Raw genomic sequence first — 25689 nt, 5'->3', positions numbered from 1 at the left:
ACAGTTTGGCCTGCCATAACAGTCATCACTAGGAACCCCCATTGTCACCCCTCCTCCTTTTCCAAGAGTATATGATCTTTAAAGTTAGGAAAGTTATTATCAGATCATAAATATCATTTGCAAGGATTTCTAATATATGTGGGTTATCTTTTTCTTTTCCAGTAGGCTGCTCAATGCGAGTTTTCAAGTAAACCATGTATCAGGGAAGTTGTTTTGATTTGGGTTTTGTTTTTTTCATACAATGCATTTTGTTCATCTTTCTCAACCCCCAGCTCTTTCCAGATTGTCCTCCAACTCCATGGTCTTTCCCCTCCCTTTTTAAAAACCTCCTGGAGTCCACTTGTATTGGCCAATTACTCCCAGGCCTGGAGCCTGCCCAGAGTATGGTGTGATCGATATACCACGTCTCACAATGCTCCTCGGCTAGGGCCTGGGACTTCGTGACCACCTTCCCCTCTTCCACGTGGAGATTTTGTCCAGCTCGTGTGCTCTGTCACAGTCCCTGAGAGTCCATATGTGCATCTGCCTTATTGTAGCCAGAACAGAGTGTTTCCCTGAAGTCACCCACCAACCTCTGACTCTTAGAATCCCTCTGCTCCCTCTTCTGCATGAATTCCTGAGCTTTGGAGGTGAGTATGATATAGCTATCTTGTTTAGGGCTGATCGCTCCAAGGCTTCTTATTCTCTGTGCATTGACCGACTGTGGTCTCTGTGTTAATTGCCATCTACTGCAAGAAGAAGCATATCTGATGAGAATTTAGCAGTGCCTTGATCTATGGTCACTAAGAGTCATTTTAATGCAATGTCCATTTAGGAGAATAGTCATAGTAGGTTTTCCTCTTCAGCCCATCTATGTAGCCATAGCCTTGTAGTAGGGTTAGCTATGATGACCTGGGCTCATTTTTGGTAATTATTCAGAACTAATTTCAGTTCTTTAAATAGAGAACTGAATTCTTCAGAATTTAGTAGAGACTGTTTTATATTGATTCACAAGTGAGTTCACGTCTGGTCTCTGGACAGTTTGTTGCAGTAGAGTGGGAAGCAGTAGTAAGAGGTTGGCCAGTTCCTGACTTCGTACTAACGTGAACTTTATTTCTTACACACACACACACACACACACACACACACACACACACACACACACACAGTCTCCTCATACTCTGGAGTCTTCCAGCTACTCTGAGGAGCCCTGAGTTTCCTGTGCTTATTTTAGCACGGCTCATGCTGCTTTGCAGTCCTTTCCTGCCTGCATATGTGGAGTTTTTCAATGATTTCAGATTAGGTTTCTCATAATGAATATTTTCTAAGGACTGTTCCATATAAAATTTCCAAATGAATTAGTTCACAACCTAAGCTCTGGAAATCTGTGTTAGATATTATTAAACAAAATTTTCTAGGTGTAATAGTTAGAAAAAAATTTACAAATCAGTATGTTCATTTTTTTTATGATTTCAAAAATAGAAAATAAACCAGGATAAGAATCATAGTTTGGATCTGTTATGTGGAATTATTTGGATTCATCAATGATGAATGGTCCTTACTTCATGTCAGTGGATTTTTATTTTAGCATTATTTGAGTAAGGAATTATATTAAGTAATGTAAGATATATCAGAACTAGTAATAAAACTCTTGCCTTCAAATAACTTGTAACCAGTGGCAGATATAAGACTCTGTCCTTATATAGGTAAGGTATAAAGAACTCGCATAGATCTGGATTCTTCCAGTAGGGAAGGTGGTTGTGTCTAAGAATGATGAGAAGACATCTTACTGAGAGCTGAGGCAAGGCGACTAGAGAGGAGTAGTATTAGATGCTTGCAGCTCAGGAAAACACTAGAGACAGTCACTGAAACAAGAGGCCGTGATCAGAAGGGGTCTGTGTAAAAATCACCAATCCCGGGAGACAGAGAAGGAAAGGATATAGTTCAATGGACTATATACGCCCGTGTGAAAATGTCTTCATTTAGCCCAGCACCATGTGTGATGGATAATAGCAGTAAATAAAATAAAATAAATTAAAATAAAATAAAAACGAAACCGCAAATAAGTTCACACAGTCTGCTTCGGTTGGCATGCTGCAGACCTATGCAAGAGTTAAAAGGAAGAAGCAGGATGGACTGGTGATTTATGGAGGGCCTTGAGTGTTAGTCTCGTAGTTCCAGACAATGGAAGGAAGAGAGAAAGGGAGGTCTGCTTTTTAATAACAACAATGAATGAATGAGTTGTGCATAGGATTTATTGAAAAGGAACTGTGCAGCAGTGGTGTATGCTATTGATGACATTGGAACAGGCAAATTCTAGCCAGTTCCAGGTGCTTGCTGCAGGTACTTCTTGTCTGAGCACTGTGTTTGAGGAACGGCTCTGGACAAAGTGTCCTTGTCATCCAGGAGGGAGCTCATTATGTAGCTTTCTTTCACAATATCTTCAAAAGCTTTGTGTGCACATTGAAGTCTGGGTCTGGAAACCAAGATTTATCCTCTGAGAAAATCCTTGTCTTGAATTGGAAATGGAGACATCTTGAGAGAGCTCATTTTCTACCAAGTGTCTGTGTCTAGGGTTGGATTGCAAAGCATGACAAGGAATGCATAACCGAAGCAGTGCAAAGACCAAGGTGGTGGAGCCAAGCTACTCGGGATTTACCTGTGCTTCGTAACTCCTTTCAGTGAAAGGCTTCATGGATATATTCTAAATTCTCTCTCAGGAAAAGCCTGCAATTTTATATATGTCAGCTGTATTTTATGCAATCCTCAACAAGTATAAGACTCATTTTGTGGATATAAGGGGATTTTAATGAGTTGTTTCAAATCTTCTTAGCTGGGCATTAAGATTAGGAGCAGTTTCTTGTTGCGCCTAGGCTGTTGGTATTTAGTGACGATATACCCACCCCAAACTCTTGGTGCCCTAGAGAAATCACAAGCACATATGGCCTGTGTTTTGATCAACTTTATAAATTCTTTTGAATGACTTATAGGAGTGTATATTTTGATGTGCCTATTCAGGAGGCAGATACCTGTTGAATTCAAGGCCAGCTTGGTCTACATAGTAAATTTCAGGACAGCCAGGGCTATGTAGAGAGATTCTGTCTCAAAAAAACAAACAAAACCAAAATTTTCCTTTCTGCCTCGTGTCCACCAGTCCCTTGAGTGTTAGTCTCGTAGTTCCAGACAATGGAAGGAAGAGAGAAAGGGAGGTCTGCTTTTTAATAACAACAATGAATGAATGAGTTGTGCATAGGATTTATTGAAAAGGAACTGTGCAGCAGTGGTGTATGCTATTGATGACATTGGAACAGGCAAATTCTAGCCAGTTCCAGGTGCTTGCTGCAGGTGGCTTCTCCGCCTTTGGGTTATCAGACATTTTTCTTTAGTACCTTAGCCTGCATTGCTCTTTCCCATCTTCCCCAGGAAGTCACGCATGTAAACACTTTGCATTCATAAATGGAAAAGCCTATTTGTTTATAGTCAAGATCTTTCTCATTCTTTGTGTCAGGCAGCGCGGTGCAGTATAGCACACACACAAGAGCTAATTGCCAGGACTTGGGATCTCGGCTCCAAAACTTACTAGCTATGGAATCTTGTAGAAGTTGTTTAGCCTCTCTCTATAGCGTTCCCAACTGTAAGATGGCTGTGACAACAGTGGCTGATGTTACCAGATTGTAGGACAGAAATGTGATTCTGGGGGTTGTCATCCTGCCAGGTCTATGCACTCTTCCAGCCCCAAAGCAAGCCAAAGTGAAAAAAGGGGAATAAATGTCTAATCAGAATGACCACTTTGAGAAGAAAGTAAGCATTTCAGCCTGTCTTCAGGTACCAACACGAGCTTTATGTTTTGATGAAGGAAACATTGGAACAGGTAAAGTCTGCACTAATTGATTTTGCCTAAATGTCATCTGGTTGATCTTTTTCTCAGCTGTGTATTCTGCAAGGAGGCTCAGAAGAAGTCTTTATTGCTTGAGGGAACAACCTGTTTTCTGCAAGAGTACCTCTGGTTGAGGCTGATCTCATCTCATTGTGGGGGTAGTCACGTCTGTGAGGCTGTAATAAAGAAGCTGCTTGTTTGTCCCGGCTGCCCAGAACCAAAATAATCACACAGAAACCATATTATTTAAAACACTGCTTGGCCCATTAGCTCTAGCTTCTTATTGGCTAGCTCTTACATATTAATTTAACCCTTCTCCATTAATCTGTGTATCGCCACATGGCAGTGGCTTACCAGCTAAAGTTCAGCCATCTGTCTCTAGTGGGGCTATATGGCTTCTCCTTGACTCTGCCTCCTTTCTCCCAACATACAGCCTAGCTCTCCCCACCTAGTTCTGTTCTTCCCTGCCATAAACTCAAAGCAGTTCCTTTATTTATCAATGGTAATCACAGCATACAGAGGGAAATCCCACCTCATGAGTCTGTACTGTTTGGGCCTCCAAGGTGTGCGAGTTTAACACAATGCCTGGAGACCTTCAGGCTTTTTTGGGGGGTCTGGGAAAGAATGCTGAAAAAGCAGACAGGGAGGAAGCCATAGTTACCCTTTTTTACCATCTTTAACCTGGAAGAGGAATGAGCCAGGGAAGGTAATGCTGGATTTTTCAACAGATTCTGCTTGGATAATGGACACGCTTGTGTGTAGAGTAGAGCCGGACTCTGCCCCAGAGTTTAAAACAAAGCAGGCAATAACAAAAGGAAGATGTGGATAACAAGATTCTATTTTGCTGTTAGTTGCCCTGTAGACCCCAAGAAGGGATTGATTGAGCTTCTAAGTATATAATTTCCCTCTCTGTTCCAGCAGTTGAGGGAAGGGAGGTGTTGGCCGTCTGCCTTTGTTGGTCTTCTAGCCCTGTGATAGAGCAGTAAGTGAGAAGGGAGTAAGTTGAAGTGCTTGAAACCGGCAAGTGAGAGAATCAGCTGCTGAAACCTGGAAGCAGAGCACGACAGTGCCATGGGGTGCCCATCTCAGCAGTGGGCAGTTACGGACCCTGTGGTGCCGTAGAGTGCCCATCTCAGCAGTGGGCAGTTACGGACCCTGTGGTGCCGTAGAGTGTCCATCTCAGCAGCAGACACTGCGTGCCGTAGAGTGCCCATCTCAGCAGCGGGCACTGCGTGCCGTAGAGTGCCCATCTCAGCAGTGGGCAGTTACGGACCCTGTGGTGCCGTAGAGTGTCCATCTCAGCAGCAGACACTGCGTGCCGTAGAGTGCCCATCTCAGCAGCGGGCACTGCGTGCCGTAGAGTGCCCATCTCAGCAGCGGGCAGTTACGGACCCTGCGTGCCGTAGAGTGTCCATCTCAGCAGCGGGCAGTTACGGACCCTGTGTGCCGTAGAGTGTCCATCTCAGCAGCAGACATTGTATGCCGTAGAGTGCCCATCTCAGCAGCGGGCACTGCGTGCCGTAGAGTGCCCATCTCAGCAGCGGGCACTGCGTGCCGTAGAGTGCCCATCTCAGCAGCGGGCAGTTGCAGACACTGTGCAGGAGGAGTCCTTTTTCTTCTAAATCCATGGATATTGACAGCTTGGAGAAAAGTGTTGAGAATTAGAGAGAATAGTTATTTTCTTCCCTCTGCCATCCATTTCTAACCTTTTGACATTGCTGTGGATATTGTCATGTACTTGTTCACTCTCAAGAAATGTCTAACAAACAGTTTGGTGTTGGGCCAGCTGCACGTAGCCCCTGGGAATCGGTTGGACACGCCTGAAAAGTCTTGTCAAAGGTATGATTCTGCCTCCTCCATAGAAGAGAGAACCACAGAGGCAGAATCAAAGGGTGTCACCCCCAGGGACCTGCACAAGAGCATCTGGCCCCTTCTGGAAGAGATGGCACCGATGACCCATTTCTTGTTGGTTACTTTGAGATTGGATCTCACTATGTGTTTCAGGCTATCCTTGAACTTGTTGTGTTGGCTGGTGACTTGAACTTAGGATCATCCTGCTTCAGCTTCCTGAGAGCCCAAGGTATCTTCTAATAGCTCAGATTTCCCTAAAGGGTGAGAAGCTGCCATTGGGTTGTTAGAGGTTTGTGACAGTTCCGGGTTGTTTTAGTGGGTAGATCTTAGCACTCTCCTGGGAGGGACTCTTGAGTGCAGGCAGTTGTAGAAATGCGGTATTTACCAGATTCAAATAGTGTGTGTGATTTCTCTTTTCAATAGAGCGTCTGGGCACAAACAGACTCCAGTTTTCCCTTGCTGTGATCTTTGCTGATCTTTGTTTGATCTTGGGCAAGCATTAGCCAAGGAAGGAAGGAGAAATGTTTGTCGTAGAAACCTGGCTTCCTGTACTTCCTGTGGCAGTGGTACTTTGAAGGCACGGAGTTTTTCAGGGAAATCTGGCATGGTTCACCTTTTCAGTTTAGTCTTTCCTTAAGAAATTACATTGGGAGCATTTGCAGTTCCCCGTTGGGAATGTGTGAGCTTTTAACTGAGCCGTGTGACTGTGTAGAGCAGTGTTGTGTCATACAGCAGTGTCTTGGCAGATTTGATGGGACTTGCAAAAACTTGACAGTTGATTTAAGTTCCAGGTTAGAAGCTGGCATTGCCAGGATGTTTGCCTCTAAGACAGTACACCATACATCTATCTGAATTTGATTTCTTGTAAGTAGAGGCCTTTGTGGATGGCATTTCCACATGAGAAATGAACCATTAAAGTAACTCACTTGGAGCTTTATAGACTTACATCACATCTTAGCGTCACTGGGAATATGTGAAGGCATGTCTTTACTTTATCCTCTTCACCGTGGATTTTCAGCGCCCAGACCTGTCTCCTATGTAGGGATCTGGGATTTTTATTTTTACCCTACTTATTAACCTAAAAGTTGACCTACCATAGTTTTTTGACTTCTTTTAGGAGTCTTGAGACTTCTGGGTCTGGGACAAAGGGCAATCTGATGGGCTCTTTTCATATTATTTATTATAAATAATTATTTACAAAATTACTAGGGTCAGAGTGTCCTCACACTCTTGTCTTGCTCCCCATACCCTGGAGCAACATGGCAGAAGGCAGGAATTCCAGGAACGGACCCCGAGTGTGGGAACTCTGTGGAAAATGACTGTCCTGGTTTCAGTTCTGTCACTGTGACAAGACCCCGACAGAAAGCCGCTGGGATGGTGGGGTTTATTTAGCTCACAGTTCCCGGGTGTAGGTGTCATAGGGAACTCAAGGCAGCAGGGAATTAAAATAGCTAGTCACATGACATTCTCAGTCAGGAACAAGGAGAGACGATGCTTGCCTGCCCACCTTGTGCTCAGCTAGATTTCCCCATCATTTTTACAGTAGGTTTCGAGCAGAACTGCTCAAGGTGACTTTTGAGGCAGGCATCCTGGCTTTGTGTGACAGCAAACTGCACTGCTGCTGCAAGAGCCTCTATATTCCAAGTTTATTTTTTCTACAAGCATCCATGGCAAGACAGCTCAGAACAGAAGACTGCGTCTCTGCATTTAGGCTTTATCTCCCAGAAGTCTTTGCTTAACTGTGTATTTCTGACGCCAGTGGGATAGCCTGTCACTGCCTTGTGGGCAGCTTGTCCTGGTGTTCTCTGGCTGTCACCGCGGTTGAGGGTGAGAGTTTGGTTGGTGAGTGCTCGGGATTTCTCTCACACCTGCTTATCCATTGGAGTTAAGTCTTAGAAACTGGGGGCTGGAGAGATGGCTCAGGGGTTGGGAGCTCTGACAGCTCTTCCAGAGGTCCCGAGTTCAATTCCCAGCACCCACATGGTGTCTCACAGTTATCTATAATGAGATCTGATGCCTTCTTCTGGCATGCAGGCAAACATGCAGACAGAACACTGTATACTTAGTAAACAAATAAATCTTCAAAAAAAAATAGAAAAAAGGAACTGTGGGTGGCCTCATCAGTCTCTGATTTCCACGTGCGTTAATGAATTTCTAGCTCACTGTTGGTGTTCAGTCTTGGAAGCCTTACCCTGAGTGCGCCTGACAGATCCAGGGTATTTTGGGTAAAATGCTGTTTTTGATTAAAAAAAAATCTTATTGCATCATAAAATTATAGATTTGGAAAGACCTTTAAAAATCATCTCTGACAACTTTTCACACTTGCCATATGGCAGTATGGAAACGTCGAGTTAGCTCTGATTAATCCAAGTGAACATTACTGCAGAAGCAGATGGAGAACTCAGTTTGTTCAGCTCACGAACCAGTATTATACCACAACAGAAGAAAGAACGAGCTCATCTCCTGCTCGTTCTCATTCATCTTCTCTCTCCTCCCCTCCCTCATCCTCATTTCCTCCCCCATTAATGTTATCTGATGTAAAACAAATCAAGTTCTTTATGAAGCATTTTTCTCACTATATTGTACATATCTCATAGCCTTACCAGAGATTCCTTGTCCAAGACAAACATGTTGACTGAAGTGGGAAAAAACAGAAGGGTAAAGGGAATTAAAATGATTATCTAACTGGTGCATGTACGTCCTGATCAAGAGGCCCCAGACAAGGAGTGACTGCTTCCTTAGAAGAGCTGAGAGGACAGCTGGGGACAGGTAACTCTGAAGGCCTGGCGGTGTCCCCCGCGGACTCTTAGGCCTGTTCTGAGCAGAGGACAGCTGGGGACAGGTAACTCTGAAGGGCCTGGCGGTGTCCCCCGCGGACTCTTAGGCCTGTTCTGAGCTTGTACCGTTTGTTTCACATTTCTCAGTTTCATCATTCACAAAATGGCAAAATCCTGCCAGGGCTGCCGTAAGGAGAGAGTGGTTTAACGTATGTAAAGTGCCTAGCGTAAGGTCTCCTGGATAGCAGTCACCAGCAATCATTAGGCGTAGGAAAGTCTGTCTTGTTAGAGAGTACTGCCATTGTCTTGTAGGAAAGTCTGCCTTGTTAGAGAGTACTGCCATTGTCTTGTAGGAAAGTCTGTCTTGTTAGAGAGTACTGCCATTGTCTTATAGGAAAAAGTCTGTCTTGTTAGAGAGTACTGCCATTGTCTTGTAGGAAAAAGTCTGCCTTGTTAGAGAGTACTGCCATTGTCTTGTAGGAAAAAGTCTGCCTTGTTAGAGAGTACTGCCATTGTCTTGTAGGAAAAAGTCTGTCTTGTTAGAGAGTACTGCCATTGTCTTGTAGGAAAGTCTGCCTTGTTAGAGAGTACTGCCATTGTCTTGTAGGAAAGTCTGCCTTGTTAGAGAGTACTGCCATTGTCTTGTAGGAAAAAGTCTGTCTTGTTAGAGAGTACTGCCATTGTCTTGTAGGAAAGTCTGCCTTGTTAGAGAGTACTGCCATTGTCTTGTAGGAAAAAGTCTGTCTTGTTAGAGAGTACTGCCATTGTCTTGTAGGAAAGTCTGCCTTGTTAGAGAGTACTGCCATTGTCTTGTAGGAAAGTCTGCCTTGTTAGAGAGTACTGCCATTGTCTTGTAGGAAAAAGTCTGTCTTGTTAGAGAGTACTGCCATTGTCTTGTAGGAAAAAGTCTGTCTTGTTAGAGAGTACTGCCATTGTCTTGTAGGAAAAAGTCTGTCTTGTTAGAGAGTACTGCCATTGTCTTGTAGGAAAAAGTCTGTCTTGTTAGAGAGTACTGCCATTGTCTTGTAGGAAAAAGTCTGTCTTGTTAGAGAGTACTGCCATTGTCTTGTAGGAAAAAGTCTGTCTTGTTAGAGAGTACTGCCATTGTCTTGTAGGAAAAAGTCTGTCTTGTTAGAGAGTACTGCCATTGTCTTGTAGGAAAGTCTGCCTTGTTAGAGAGTACTGCCATTGTCTTGTAGGAAAGTCTGTCTTGTTAGAGAGTACTGCCATTGTCCTGCCCATAATGACTCAAGTAGATCTGTGAAGGACTGGTAAAACAGCTACTCTGACTTGTTACTTGGACATGTTTAAAGCCCCTGACTATTGCCAGAAGGAGGCACTGTAGCATGTAGACTGCCTTGTTTTGCACAACCGACACCTGCCAGCTGTTGTCATGTTGCTCTGTGGCAGTAGGGCACCCAAGGAAGTGACATCACTCTACCTCTTGCTGCTGTTGTCAGGAATAATGGGTCGTAAAATATCAAAGGTATTGTTGAGGTACCCAGTTATGCCTACAGTTTCCACTTTACAGACAAGAAACGTTTAAATCTGAACAGTGGCTTGTCTAAGGAAAGTAGCCATGCTGGGATTTGAACCTGCATCTGTGGGCTACCCACAGTCTTGCACCACCAAAAATGTTGGCACTCAACCTTATTTCATTGATAGTACCACACTTTCCTCCCTACCATGGGCTGTTTGAACAATTCCCAACTATTTGATTTATCAAAATGACATTATATAAAGATATTAAGTATTTATGAGCACCCATTTTTATGAGCTGGTACCTCTGCAAGTAATAGAGGGGAAAAAGCAGTTTTTGTCGTCCCCCACCCCTTCATGCTGAAGATGAATGTCTGCCAGAGTTGGTCCGTTTAGGGTCCATGTCAGTACTTTCACAGCTGGAACAGCTGTGTCTTAGATGTGACTCTAGCTCTCTTAAGAGCTTCTGTCTGTTTAGAGATGAGGAAATAGGAGGCCGGAGATGCTGTAAAACGTACTTGGAGTCAAATAGCTTAGTGTATGGTGGAGTTTCAACCCAAGCTTAGAAATGTTTCTTCAGACTCAACATTGGTAAGTACTGAGAGAGACTGTGTGTTTGCAAGTGAGTGAATGAGTGAGTGTGTGTGTGTGTGTGTGTGTGTGTGTGTGTGTGTGTGTTGAGACAGAGTATCATGTTGGCCTTGAACTTGCTATGCAGTAGATGAGATTGTGGATCTGAACCACCTGACTCAGGTTCTCTTTTGAATGAATGAAATGCTCACTTCGGGGACTTGGTAGTTTTTTATTACTTCAACACAATGCTGTTCCAAGTGTAGTTTATCTGCCCTGGAGGGTCTAGAACCAGACTGCCTTTGCCATTTTCACTGTAGCGATCTTGGACAGAACTGCTAAAGCCTTCATAATAGCGCACTCACACTGTACCGCTCCCACTCTGCCTTCCCTCCACACACACTTGCAGCAAGAAAGCACTTAAAATATCCTTGACAAGACTGTATAAAAGGTGAGTTGCAACGAAAGTTGACTTGAGTGCTTGTGGTTTTCATGTCTTGTGTGTTAAGTTCCCACAGCACACATCTGTCCACTGCACCAAGTGATCATCTTCAGAGAAAGCACACATGTGACAACTAGCCACCTGTTGGCAGGCATGCAATTTTCACATGAAAGAACCCATAGCGGTCTATGCTTATTTCGACTTGGCATTTCTTGAAAATGAATTAAATGAGCTCGTCGCTCCCAGCAAGACAACTGTGGATGTTGGTTGCAAATAGCAGAGTGAGAGCTTTCAGCAGAAATGAGAGTTTTGGAAAACACACCTACAGCCTGAGTTTGTCATATCAGTGATGGGGGTGATAGATGTGGAGTTTGGAACATGCTGTATGGTTAACTATGTTAACATTTAGGAGCTCTGCTCTGCAAACCAGTGAAGCAATAGTTTTATATGATTAAGTTATTTTATTAACTACATCATTTATGTCAGTATGTAAAGCTTGGCGTTCTTATATTTAAATGAACTACTGCACACTTTAGATTACTCTCAATTTCAGAATCTATCCATGAAATCCAGGTATAAAAATGTACTTTGGAATCCTCAGAAATCTTGTAAGAACCTAAACGGGTTCTGTAGTGGAGTGAGATGCCTCTACCCCAGTGCCCTTCCAGAAGGCCGTGGAGCTAGAGTGCCGGAGTGTGTGAGTTACAGACCCTCCATAGACATTTCTCAGTATCTGTCATTTCTGAACTAGTTATGCCCTCACTTCCTTCCGTCAATATAGTCAATACTTAGCTGTGTTTGCATTATTCATTCTTCCATTTAACAAATATTTATTGAGAAGATAGTTATCAGGGAGCTGGACTAGAAAGGGGCTATATATAAATCATTTTTATTCTCTGTGTGATCTCATGAGCTCTTAGAGTCATATATGGCAAACATTTTTTAAGTTTACTGATCATCTTACCCTTGGAATAGCCAAAAATGTGTTTGAGTTGTCTGTGTACTAAACCACCTGGTGATGCTGTGACCTAAAACAAGAATTTGTAATGATCTCTCCCAGTGTGTGGGTCAGTTGCTTAGCCGGGTGGTGTTTTCAGGCAGAGGGTATTTGAGTGGGGTGCAAAGTGGGTTGCTCTCATAGCTGGCTCTTAATGCTAGCTGTCAGCCAAGGGCCTGTTGAGGTATTGACTGGAACATCTCAGTTCTCTAGGTGACCCATGAAGTGACCTCATAGTAGTGCAGCCAGATTCCTTAGCAGGACTATCCCAGGAACCGTAGAAATTGTCTGGTTTTCTGCAACCCAGACTACTCGCTGAGACCATTGCTTCTGCCACATTTTGTCAGTTAAAGGCAGGTTTTACAACCACGAGGTTCACAATTGCAGGGAACCATGGCTACCTTATTAAACTTGGTTTCATAAATTATTTCCCATAGTAGCTGGGATAATGATTGACTTTATCCTTCAAGTCCTGAACAACAGAACAAAGTCCCGAATAAAAATCTATATTTCTGTCCACACTTAAAAACAAAGAAATCCAGCTGAATCAAATTTAAATGGTGTCTTTGCACTTTTCTTCCCTTGATTCATTTTTGGCATAAACTTTGTCTTCTTTGTCAGTTTCTGTTGAGACAGAAATGCCCACTGTATACCAAGGTGCCTTCTTTTATGACCAAGGCAGTAATGAGGTATCGGAGAAATTCAGAGTTGTTCTGATCTGATGCTTGCTCTGTCAGGGTACCACTTGCTGATTAGATACTCCGCCAGAGTTCCACTCAACCTGGTGAGTGGAGTGTGAAGAAGAAATGCTTTAAAGCCTAGCACATCTTTCCGTGGTACCTGGTTAATTGTGTATTTACTGTGGCTTGGTAACCTTGAGGGAGGAACTTGGCAAAGGGTGCTGCAGCGACGCTCCCCTTGGTGGTGCTGCAGCGACGCTCCCCTTGGTGGTGCTGCAGCGGCGCTCCCCTTGGTGGTGCTGCCATGACGCTCCCCTTGGTGATGCTGCAGCGATGCTTCCCTTGGTGATGCTGCAGCGACGCTCCCCTTGGTGGTGCTGCAGCGGCGCTCCCCTTGGTGGTGCTGCAGCGGCGCTCCCCTTGGTGGTGCTGCAGCGACGCTCCCCTTGGTGGTGCTGCAGCGACGCTCCCCTTGGTGGTGCTGCAGCGGCGCTCCCCTTGGTGGTGCTGTTGCACTGCAGCTCCAAGGAAAGTAGCTTTGGGATGTTCACTTTTTCCAGTAAGCATTTCATCTGATGCTGGAGCGCACTCTGTAGCACAATTAATAAAAACCCAGAGACAGATATTGGGGTTCAGCCTGAAGGTCAAAAAAGCAAAACAGCCAGCCACTAACTCTTAATTCTACCTCAGTCAAAAATGGTGATCCTGCCTCCACTAATTCAGAATGAGACTGAGCCTGAGAGAGGTCTTCTCCCCTCTTATATTCCTTTCTAGGGCTGGGATTAAAGGCATGCACCACTACCACCCAGTTTCTATGGCAAACTAGTGTGACCACTGGGCTTTAAGGTGTGTGTCACCACTGTTTTGTCTGTAAGGCTGACCAGGATGTCTGTTTTACTCTATGACCTTCAGGCAAGCTTTATTTATCAAAACGCAAATGAACTGGACTGTGTGTTAGGCTTGAGAGAACTAATTATACTCAGTTACTGTCTCAGAAGTTAAAATGTAATATCTAATTAACTAAATTCATGTCAGAGCCATAGCTGCCTGTAAGCACCCAGGACCTGGCTGTGTAACTGCTTGCGTGGAAACAGTGTGCTGATGTGCTGGTAAATTCTGACTTTAAAGGCAGTTTGCATATTCGGCTGATGTGCCACTTTGCTGTCATTTTAGGCAGACCTACTTGTTGCGGGTTATGACCTCCTCAGAGTCTGAGGGTGACGCGTGTTCAAATTCCAGCTCCTCTGCCTTTTGACAATGTTTACATTTATCTGTGGGAATATTTGTATCATTCTTTCCAGGTACCTCAGTGTAGACACATTTGATTCAAGGCAGAGAACAGAAAAGCAGAGTGCTGCTGTAAAGGTGGGGGGGCCTTGAGCACATTATGGGAAAAGGCAAGGTCTAGGTGGCTGGGGAGATGGCTCAGTGGGTGAGGTGCTGGCCAAGCAAGCATGAGGACCCTCAACATCCATGTAAATGCCTACTAGACTGGCTGCTCACTGTAATTCCAGCACTCAGAAGATAGAAAGAGAGATCCCCAGAGCAAAATGGCCAGGTAGGCTTGCTAAAACACCAAACTCCAGGTTCAGCTGGATGACCCCATCTCAGTGAATGAGAGCGAACCAGAAGACTCAATGTGTCAGCCTCAGACCTCCGCAGACAGAAGCCCAAGGCATGGAGCCCTCTGTCTCTTTCTTTCTCTCTCTCTCTCTCTCTCTCTCTCTCTCTCTCTCTGTCTCTCTCTCTCTCTGTGTGTGTGTGTGTGTGTAAGGGGAGAAATAAGATTCATTTGTCTTTACATGTAAAAACTCTGGAAGGATATATGCAAAGCGCATACTAGTGGTCATTGGGTGGGTAGAATGCCAGTCTTTTCACTAGATGTTTCTCTCTTCTTACCACTTAAACCCCAGGAGGGCATTGATCTTTTCTCTGCTTTCTATTTGTATTCTGAGTACCCACAGCAATATGAGCCATATAAATAATAATTTTGAATAAATGTTTGCCCAAAAATAAGTTTAAAGAAGTCAAAAACATATATGCATGTTGCAGAAAATATAGTTTGAAGCTCTCCATAATGCCAGCTTCCAACAGTCCTCACTATTTCCTCTCCCTTTTTGTCTTGTGCTGGGAATTAATTCCAGCACCTCTACGTGCTAGCAATTTGAACTTACTCCTGAATCCTACAAGTATTTCTTAAGCTAATACAATGGCATTTATTACGCTAGATAATTTGCTCTTCACTTAATCAAGATTTTAAAATAAAAGCTAGTCTATATTATATGAAGTGTTTTGTAGGCAACTTCCATAATATTATTCATGCTCAAGGTGTAAGTGTGATGGTCTCAAAGTTTGAATAAGAATTTTATTGAGAGAGAAGCGAGGCTACAGTACATGCTTTCTGTAAAGAGGCAGAGCTCAGTGCCGACCAGGTTGGAGGTTTATGTATGTACCAGTAAGAAGCTGCGGGTGTGTGTGTGTGTGTGTGTGTGTGTATGTGTGTGTGTGTGTGTATGTGTATTGTGTGTGCGCGCACACAATCTGTCTGAGAGAAGGGCGAGTCCAGGGTGAGTGAGCACCTCAGTTTGTCTTGCTAGGACGTATTCACAGAGAGAAGTCTGTTTCATCCAGCCGGTCCTACTTACTGTGCATGTTGTATTCATCTGCTCCCGTGGAGTCAGGGAGTCCTCATGGCCAATCACTCTGTGTTCTCCCATCTCCTTCTACTATTAAGTCTTAAGAGGCTTTGTTTTCATTTGTCAGTAACTGTTAATCAGATTTAGCATTTACCCCAGTCTCTTTCTCTTTCCGAGCTGTGATTTATACAGAGTTCCTTCTTCCCACACACTGGTCTCCTTAGAGGAGAAAGTAACTGATGGAACTGAAGCCCTTCTGAAATAGCCGTAGCGTGACTGAGAGTGACTGCACGCTTTGTCACACGTGTTCACTGTGCTTCAGGCCACCCTCACAGGATGGAGGCCTTTCCAGTAGGTTTTGAAGTCTTACTCACTCTCTCTGTCTCTTCCTCCCCCTCCCCACATCTTACCAGTTCTAGAGTCCTAGCTGCTGGACCTTCACCTGCTAGGCAAGTGCTTTTCCACTGAGCCACATCTCCAGCCTCCAGACAGTTTCAATGATAGCTCTACTGTTTAGGTTATTCAAAGTGACACCTGGAATGTCAATAAAACGTTCTAGAAAAAAGATGTGATTGAATTACTATAGTATTTATGGATTTTTAAACACTTAATTGTTACATGTGTGAGCATGGCACGTGACACAACACACTTGTTAAGGACATGCTGCCATGTGAGATTTGGGATTGAACTAAAATCCTCAACTTGGCAGCAAGCGCCTTTACCCACTGAGATTCGTGCCAGATACATTCTAAAAAGAACAAGTGTATCTCAGGCTGGTCTTAGACTCACTGTGTAGCCAAGGATGACGGAACTGTGGTATTTCTGCCTCCGTCTCCTGAGTGTAGAGATTACAAATGTGTAGAACCCGAAGCTTTGTGCATTCTAGCAAGTACTCTACTAAGCTGCATCCTCATCCCTATAAATAATATTTTATGTAAGTTATATTCCTGGTATATCTAGACATCAAGTATCTCATGTTGGATTTGTTTAAATGAGTTCTGCTTGCAGAAGATTTCCTTCCTTCTGAGAAGAGGCTAGTGTAAAGACTCTAGCCTGCTTCTCCTCACTGCACAAGCTGCTCCCCGCTGTACTCACTGCTCCCTGCTGCACTCAGTGCTCTCTACTGCGTACACTGCTCCACACTGCATTTATGAAGAGAGAGGCATGTGTAGTGGCTTCAAGGTTTTAGGTATTTTCCAAGCGACATGTATTTTTTCTTTCCCCATAACATATACCACTTTCTTATATATACTACTTTCTTAACTGTCTTTCTCTTCCTTTCTCTACATCTGCATATATCTTGATTCTGTCTACTAATTGGCCTTTTGGTATCCCATAAGTAACTACTAACCTTAACTGGTTCTAACTTGAGTAGCAATGTGATTGCATTTTTAAAAAGAAATTGTTAAAATTGGACCATAGACTAAAGGCTAAGTTTGAGGTGTGACGCACCTGTCTTAAGTGAGAACAGACCTCATGGAGAGCTTTCTTAGGGTTCTCACTGAATCTTTCTTAAAAATCCTTCCCAGCTTGAAATGCTGTTTTTCTTTAGGTCTGTTTTTGTTTGTTTTGTTTTCTAGGTTTTGTTTTTGTTTTTGAGACATAATCTCTCTACTGTGCAGCTCTGGCTCTTCTGGACTTGCTATGTAGACCAGACCCACCTGCCTCTGCTGGATTAAGGGAGCACGCCACCCTACCCAGTTCCTGCTGTGTTATTCTCTAGCTGGCGGTGAAGATGCTGTTATATGTTGAAAGGATTTCAGCTAGGGAAGTCAGATTTAGAGCCATCTGTCCACGACAGGAAGCAGGAGAATTTCATTTCTTTCCCGGAAGTTCTCTCAGCAGGAGGTTCTGCCCTGAGTGCTTGTGCTGGTTGGTCTCCTTTCGCAGCTACATCCGAGTACCAGAGCAGGCTGGTGAAGTCAGACTGGGACTTGGCCCAGTCATTTTCTCTGTTCCAGGTTCTGCGAGGCTGAGACCCACATGTCTTTCCAGGGGTTTCCTGGGAGGCTCTGAGACCCTGCCTGAAGCTTGTCTAGGTTGTTGAGAGAATGTAGAGCTGAGGTCCTCCTTGCCCTATGGGTGCTCAATCTGGTAGTGGGGGCCTGGTGGGCTGTCCCACTCAGGGGACCACCAGTGGCCATGGAAAGGGAGGTATGGCTGTTTCACAGGTCTGGGTCCCTTAAGCTGTTGTGGGTAGCTTCCTAGGTATGTCCTTGGACATCAGATAGTCAGTAGAAATCTCTGTGCAGTAAGAGTCTTCAGTGGGGGAACAGTGTGAGCTGAGCTCTTTCCCCCTAGCATTGCAGTTCCCAAACTGGGCTCAGGGACTGTAAGAGATGCTCAGTCTCTAGCAGTAAATACCTCTGCTGTGAAAGGGCCCGCTGGGGGCTTCCTTTTTATCCTTTCCACACTTGAGCAAAACCCTTTCTAGAGGGTTGATCTCCAGAGGTGCTTGGCGCTATTTAAGGCCTCTGAATGTCACCATGCTCTGCTGTGCCTCTGCCACGTCCCCACTACGCTGTGTCGCTGTGCTTCAGACACTCCGGAGAAATGGGTGGTGCTGTTTTTATCTTCGTGAAGAGCACCAGTTCCTCAAGGCCCTCTTGCTCCTGCCTGCACTGCAGTCTGATTATATGTTACCTCCACCTCCTCTTTTTGGGGATATCCTGCAGGATAGGCAAATACTCTGCCACTAAGGTACACTCTACACCCTGTTAATTACATTGATTTGCAACTTATCCGCATTTTCTTGGCATTAGGACGCCACCCTCTGTGGGTGGGGAACATTCTGCCTATCCCGGGTTCCCGAAACTCACACTCTTCAGTGACCTCCATCATCCGAGGCTTCATTTCCTTCCCATGCTTCCAGTGACATTTCATCAAGACACTGGATAGAGGGGAGAGACAGAGTAAAAGGTGAAATGAGGCACTGGGGTGAGCTGAAGGGCAGTTTCCTGCAGCTTCAAAGAGCTCTGGTGAGTAGGAGACATCTCCGCAGCTGTGGGAGTTGAGGAATGGTCTTTACCTAGCAGTACCCAGCTGAGAAGTCTGTTAGAGGAAAGGGAGAAGCGTGTCACCAGGGAAGAGCAAGCAGCCTCTGCCCCACAGCATGCGTTTATCTCACTGGAGACCAAGAGACCAGGGCCTCAATGTCTCCACGAGCAATTAAAGGCCCTAATGGTCACATTGGAGTAAAATCAATAAGTAGGCAGTATATGTAACTTGACAGATGAGCACCAAGTCTATCCTGAAAAGAGCATCCAGTCTTGATTTGTTTTTTTCTATTCTTGTATACATGGCACTGTGCTTTCACAGAGTAAATCTTAGTAATTATTTTTGAATGAATCAAAATGTTACTCCCTGTGTGACATTTTGAGTGAGATAAGCTCTTCATAAAGCTTCAGAGGATGCTTTTTCCATCCAACTGTGCTGTGAATGGCATGTTCTTGGATATTGTGTTGAGTCTGAGCTAAACCCCAGGCTGTAACCAGTCCGTGCATTTTGCACCACTTGGATCTTTAATTCCTGCAATGTCTTAAGATTTTATCTTTTGAAAGAGAATTTTGAAATGCAGTTTAGGAATTAGACATTCCCTTTAATCCGGGAGAATGCATGGCTTGCTGAAGCAAGTCTCTCTTGGGGAGGCATAGTGCGCAGCATGTGGGCAGGGGGGAGGGGTTCCAGCTGTGACAGTTCAGGTCTTAGAGTTACCCAGGAACTACTCCCTTTTAATTTGATGTCATAAATGTTAGCATCTGACACTGTGTCATCAGCTGCTGTCCCTTGCTCAGCAGCGGGGTAAAAGCAGACACCGCCCGCTTTGCTGCTGTGGTCTACTCCAAATCCAGTTAATGCTTAGTTTGTATTTGGATGTTGACTAAAATTCCTCTGATAGATATCCGGTTCCAGTTATGCTAGTGCAGAAGTGTGCTACAGTTAAGCATGTCAGTGGCTGCTTATCTCGTTAGAGTTGATTCCAGATTGCTGCTGGCTCTGAGGAACCAAGTACAGATTCATCCACTCTACCTATTTATTTTGCAAAGTGAACAAGCTGGTGTCCTTCTTACATCTGTAGCTTTCATGCTGAACGGTGTGGAAAGGATTATGACCACCACACGCACGTGCACACACACGCACGTGCACACACACAAGCTGGTGTCCTTCTTACATCTGTAGCTTTCATGCTGAACGGTGTGGAAAGGATTATGACCACACGCACGTGCACACACACAAGCTGGTGTCCTTCTTACATCTGTAGCTTTCATGCTGAACGGTGTGGAAAGGATTATGACCACACGCACGTGCACACACACAAGCTGGTGTCCTTCTTACATCTGTAGCTTTCATGCTGAACAGTGTGGAAAGGATTATGAACACACGCACGTGCACACACACATGCACACACACGCACTTCGGCTACAGGGTAGCTGGGTAAAAGTAAAGAGGCACCCCTTCTCAGAGGGGTAGTCCAGTGCAAGATTATCTCCTGTCCTTATTCAAAACCAGTGCTTATGCTTGCTTCTGGAAATCTCTCATTTTCTTTGTTGGTGACAGTGGTGACAAAGTTAGGGCTCTGGGACACCCTCCCTACTCTTCCTAAGCAGCTGTTATGTCTTTCTTCTTGTGTCATACATATTGCTGTTTCATGCCAATTGCATTTGAAGAAAGGGTTGTGTGCGTGCGTGCGTGTGTGCATGTGTGTATGTGTGTGTGCGTTTTCTCAGACAGATGGACAGACAGGAGTAAATACTAACAAAGGATTGTGTGTGTACGTGTGTTCTCAGACAGATGGGCAGATAGGAGTTACTAAGGGGAAACAAAACTTTTCTTGAAAGATGTCACCACACTAAAGTCAATCTTAGGATCCATTGGACATTAGCATTCTTTAGTATAATTGTGAAGCCTGTGTGTTTTTTAAAGGTAGTGTTCACTTGACTAAACTTTTTGTGCATTTTAAAATATATTTGTGAGAGAGAAACTTTGGTCTGTTATTTATGTGTACAGTTATTGACATTTTCTACTTGGTTTTGTTGTTTAGTCTTGTATGTACTCTGTAGAATTTTGTCTATTAGGAGGTAGAATATGGATTCTTCTGGAGAAAAATCCTCTTTATTAATTATAAGGCATCTATTTCAGACTACCAAACCAAGTATAGTGAGTGTTTGAATTAAATATTTAGTGCCTCATTGACTGTTTCCTCTGACTTCCATTAAGACCTTGAGAAATAATTCTTCTTTAATAAGGCTCTTGCTGGTTTGGATGCACAGCCTGCTGTAGAATGAGCCACCGCAGTATTACCAGGGTGTGGCAAGTTCTTCATTCTTATTTCAGCATAGTTCCCTGTTAGTAGGAAACTGGGAGATCTCTGCGGTTATGGTGAGCACTCGGTTTTACTCCCAGCTGTCTGATGAACATAGCTCGTGAGATAATTTGAGGTCGGAATGGAGTAAGAGATATGGAAAGTGTACAGACAACCCTGCCACGGACAGCCATTGTTTCTGATTCCTTTTAAACATTTACTTATTTGTAATCATGTATATGTATGTGAGTGCAGGTGCCCCAGAGGCTACAGGCCCTTGAAACTAGAATTAGTAGTTTTCTGTGAGCCACCTGACATGGGTGCTGGGAATCCAACGCGGGTCCTCTAGAAGAACCATACACGCTCATAACCACAAGCCACTTCTCCATCTCTATTTCTAGTTCTTAAGGGTGGTTAAAATTTATTTTCTTTGTGAGAAAGCATTTCCCTCTTTAGTGTATAATTGACCAATAGAGAAAATCATGAACTAATATTTGCCACCACAATCAAAATAGGAACAAGTTCTGTCTCCAAATACTCCCCACTGCTCCTTTGTATTAGATGGTCTACACGGCCACACTCCTTTCTGTCTGTGGTTTTCCTTTGCCAGTTTGTCGTAAATGAAACCAGATAGTATGCAGTCTGAGGAATGTGGTGCAGTATCCCTGTTCTTGTGTGTATCATTTCTTTTTATTACTGTGCAATAATCTATTATATGGCCGTGCTGTTTATCCATTCACCCATTGAAGGACATTTGGGTGGTTTCCATCTGTGGGCAATTGTGTATGAAGTTGCCATAAATATTTATATAGAGATTTCTGTGGGAACCTGAGTTTCCAGTTCTTTTGAGTAAATACTAGGAGTGGTGTTTGGCAGTTGAATGGCAATTGCTATCTCTAACTTCATGTGAAACTACTGAATTCTTTTGCAAAGTGACTGTACCGTTTTGATTTCTGTTAGCGTCAGTGAGCCTTCCAGTACTCCACGTCTTCACCAGAAGTTAGTCTTGTCTTTGTGTGAATGCTATTTTATAACCTTGTGACTTTTGTTTCCATGGTGACCGATACTGTTGAGCATCTTCTAAGGTGTACTCTCTGCTAAAGGTCAGCTCCTGTTCTCATCCTCTTACATCACTTTCTCTGTGCCTTCTCTGTTAAGAGTTGAGGAAATTCTTTATATAGTTTGTATTTAAGTAATTTTCCTGTGTATCTTGAAATATATTTCTACCATTATGTGACATGTTCCTCTTAATGTCTTTCAGACAGTTGAAAGAATAATAGCCTTTCATTTTTCTCCTGATACTTAACTCTTGATGACCTACAGTATTGGCCTGTCCTTCTTCATATAGCTTGTATCATCCTAGATTCATGATTCATAATCCTTTTGTCAAATAGTAAATATGTAGAATTGTCTTGTCATTTGGATTTTAGGATGTTTATATCACCTAGACCATAACTACTTAGTAGCTATTGGGAAACTTTTCTCCTGGACCATAGGAACACGGGGATGAGAAGGAAATGATACCTTCATCTCAGCATGAGATAACAACTTCAGTCTCCTCCATATGACATAGATCTTCCTTGTGCTTTTCGCTGTGACAGGTCCCCAGCACATGCATGGCCTTGTATTCCTATCTGCCCATAATCTCCCTCCCTTCCTGGTTCCTTTTGCACCAAGACTTGCATTTACAACTTGCCTATTTAAAGGGCATATAGACTATTATAATGTGCCTCAGTTTTAGACGTGTGAGAAGTAGTGCTGATTTAGTACCAGAAAATCCAGAGTAACTCATAGAGCGATACTGGTGATAGCTAGTAGTTATTTCCTGTTGGCCAGTCGTGAGGGACACTGGACCATTCTGGTTCTCTGCTTCTGGTTGGCAGCCTGGCATGTTCAAATGATTAAATACTCTGCATTTCTGCAAAGTGGACAGACCATTGGTTTGGCTTTTTGTTTTGCTGTTTTAAAGAAGACAGTTAAGGCCTTAGAGAGAAATGACTGTGTGTCAGTTCCCATTGTCACTGGACCTTTGTCTATGGACCTTTGCTCAGTGCTGAGGAAGGAGGTAATTTTATGTTTATGGTTATGGCTCCAGCTTGTATCCTAACCTGAACTGTGGTTGTCAGAGTAATAGAAGGGTAATTGTGATGCATGAAACTCCCATAAGCAAACTAGTTTGTAGATTGAGTATAGAATGATTATTATTGGGTTTTTTTTGTTGTTGTTGTTGTTTTTCGAGACAGGGTTTCTCTGTAGCTTTGGAGCCTGTCCTGGAACTAGCTCTTATAGACCAGGATGGTCTCAAACTCACAAAGATCCGCCTGCCTCTGCCACCCGAGTGCTGGGATTAAAGGCGTGCGCCTCCACCGCCCGGCTTAGAATGATGATTTTTGCCAGTTTTCCTTCCATAATAAACAGCACACTCTCACTGCCAAGCACTGTGCCAGGTGGCAGGTACTAGGGAAACAAAAATAAGAATTCAGAATCTGTCCTCAGAGAGCTTATGCCTAAGTGTGGCAGAAAAGCAGAGAGCGAGGCACTACAGAGAAGGGAGTGCACCACAGTGTGTCTGAAGTCACCAAGGGTCCCCGTGAAGGATGGTGGATGTGGGAGCTGGCTGGGTAAGATGGAACAGCTCACTCCATCTCAGGCAGGTGCAGAACCCAGAGCAGGACCTTTAACTTCCTGTTTCTGGAAGCCTAGGATTTGAACATAATCTTAAGAATTCGAAATCCTTTTTTGTTTGTTTCTTTTTTAAGTCAGCCTTCTCTGTGCCTCCCAAGTGCTTGGATTAAAAGTGTGTGCCACCACACCAGGCTAAGAATTCAAAAGTCTTCAAAGCCTATGTTTTCCTAGAAAGACTATTTAACTCCCTGGGACGGCTCTCAGTTACTGTGGAAGTTGTGACTAGCAGAGCCCATAATCCTTGTTGCTCGTTCACAAATATGAACAAGTGTGTGTCCCCATACCTATGTAGGTACTGGGTTCAGGATGTATAGATACTTGGTGTACATGACGACTATTTTAAATGACTCTGAGGTGGTCCTCTCTGTTGGTGAGTTGACAGTATAATTTCTCTCTTTAGGAGTGCTTATTCTGAATTTTAATGACCCCAGTAGATTTTCAACTCATAACTAGATAGCATGTTACCTTGTATATATTTTTCCAGCCCTTCAGAGAGAGTGTGACATAAACATTTAATGAGTCTCAGCAGAACTGGCTTTATTGTACGGCTCCAGATTATCTCCCATCACTGAACTGATACTTGTGGAACATATGGTGAAGAACCAAAACAAGTTTTTGGAAGAATTTTACAGTAGCTATAAATCCTTTTATCAAGAAGGAGTTTGTACAATGACTTTAAAAGTGAGCAAGCTTTTTGATGATCATAAAATGTGTTGAATAGCTATTTCGTGCCACTTTCTTTGTAAATCCAGTCTTTGAGTTGCATTCAGTGTTTCTGCCGCAGATCAGTCAGTGGACAGATATGTGTAGGCTAGAGAACACTTCCAATCCGGCCCACGATCAGTGCTGATGTTCTCCAGGGAGTAGAGTCGGTTGGATGTTTGATAGTTCTGTAATGTGGGTTGTCTTGTTTTCTCTTCTTCCACTCCACCCTGACTGGATCCAGTGTGGTGTCTCTGGGAACCATCTAAGGTGCCCTGTGGCACCACACTTCTGATGCAAGGAGGATCGGAGTGACAATGAAACACATTTTTAAAAGATAAATTGTAAAACAATTAATCAAGGAATCTGCGCAAGCCAGTTTAGTGCTTTCTCTTTATAATGCTCCCTTCATCTTCTCTCTGGGGTAGAAGGGAATCTGCAGTGAATGTCTGCACTGGTGCAGTTTTAGACTTGCACATTAGACTCTAGTAGAGTAGACAGTAACGTGCTATTAACACATTGGAGTGCAGCCTCAAGACATATATCAAACTGCATTGCTGGGAACCCAGCCAGCTCCTCATGCTGCAAGGCCATATTGGACACTTGCAGAGCAAATGTCTGTAATGGAAAGTTGTGACATTTCTCTTAAACAGTTATTTTGGCCAAAGTCAAAAGTTGTTTTTTTTTCTCTCACAATGCCATATATAAAGGAATACTGGCAATAAACTGATCTTTTATTTGCATCTGTAAATGTAGATTGGAGCACCATTAAAACTAGGGGCAATGGTATATACTATATGTAAGTTTTCCCTGCTTAGTCAGTATTTTTAGGCCCCTGGCATATATGACACTGACTACAAATTTTTTTTAATTTATTTTCAAATGTCTGATCTGCTTTGGTAGTGTATGAAAAATGAACATATGCAAGTATATCCCTTCTCAGCCTGTGTGTGTATATTTGTATATGTGTGTATTTGTGTATGTGTGTGTGTAGTTTTCTAAGTGAAACTGATCGAAATCTAAAAGACAAGTTGAAATTCTCAAACTCTTAGAAACAAGTTTAAGACATAACATGGCTAATTCTCTATCTACTTCCAGGTTTGTGTCTGATGTAACAGGTTTTTATATCAGTAAGTAAGCTAGTAACTTGACAAAAATAGTAACATTTCTGTCTAAATTATTTTGTCTATTTTTAAAGTCTCTACAAATGTTGGTTTAAGCTTTTTATTGATAAGTTTACTTCTCAAATAAGTGGCTTAAAATAGGATAAAAGTAATTAATGGAGAATTGTAGCCAGCTCAGAATTTTATTAATATCATATTGGTGATATCTAAGTTTCGCTTAACAACTTGATGCTATAAACGTGGGGCTGTCTTGGGTTGAATTTCCTTCGCAATCAAGATACACAATATCACAGAAATGTTTGTGTGGCTAACAGTGATGGGGTGCTCTTATTCTCAGAATCTCTTACTTTCTAGGCTGGGTGTGAGGTTACCTCATCCCTCGAGCTGGTACCGGATTGGTGCATCCATACTTTCCCCTGTTCTTGGGCCAGTCTGTCAGACTTTCCTCCTGGACTGTCTCGGGATGGTTAATGCTAGTGGTGTGTTCATCTGGAGGAAAAACGGCCTATGTTGCCAGGAGTTACAGGATTCAAGGGTGTGCTTCTACCGCTCTGTGTAGTTTCTTGACTTCTGTCCCAGATTTTCTGT

The 25689-nt window shown here is 43.5% G+C and overlaps 1 protein-coding gene across 8 annotated transcripts in view; it reads left to right on the top strand.

Annotated features, from left to right (window-relative positions):
* The window catches only part of Dym (dymeclin), a 274253-nt gene that overhangs the window by 104655 nt on the left and 143909 nt on the right, over positions 1-25689 (top strand). The window lies entirely within an intron of this gene.

Source organism: Microtus pennsylvanicus, chromosome 4 (assembly GCF_037038515.1).
Source record: "Microtus pennsylvanicus isolate mMicPen1 chromosome 4, mMicPen1.hap1, whole genome shotgun sequence".
Lineage (NCBI taxonomy): Eukaryota > Metazoa > Chordata > Mammalia > Rodentia > Cricetidae > Microtus > Microtus pennsylvanicus.
The sequence above is the reverse complement of the archived record's forward strand: the minus strand, read 5'-3'. Positions and strand labels throughout refer to the sequence as shown.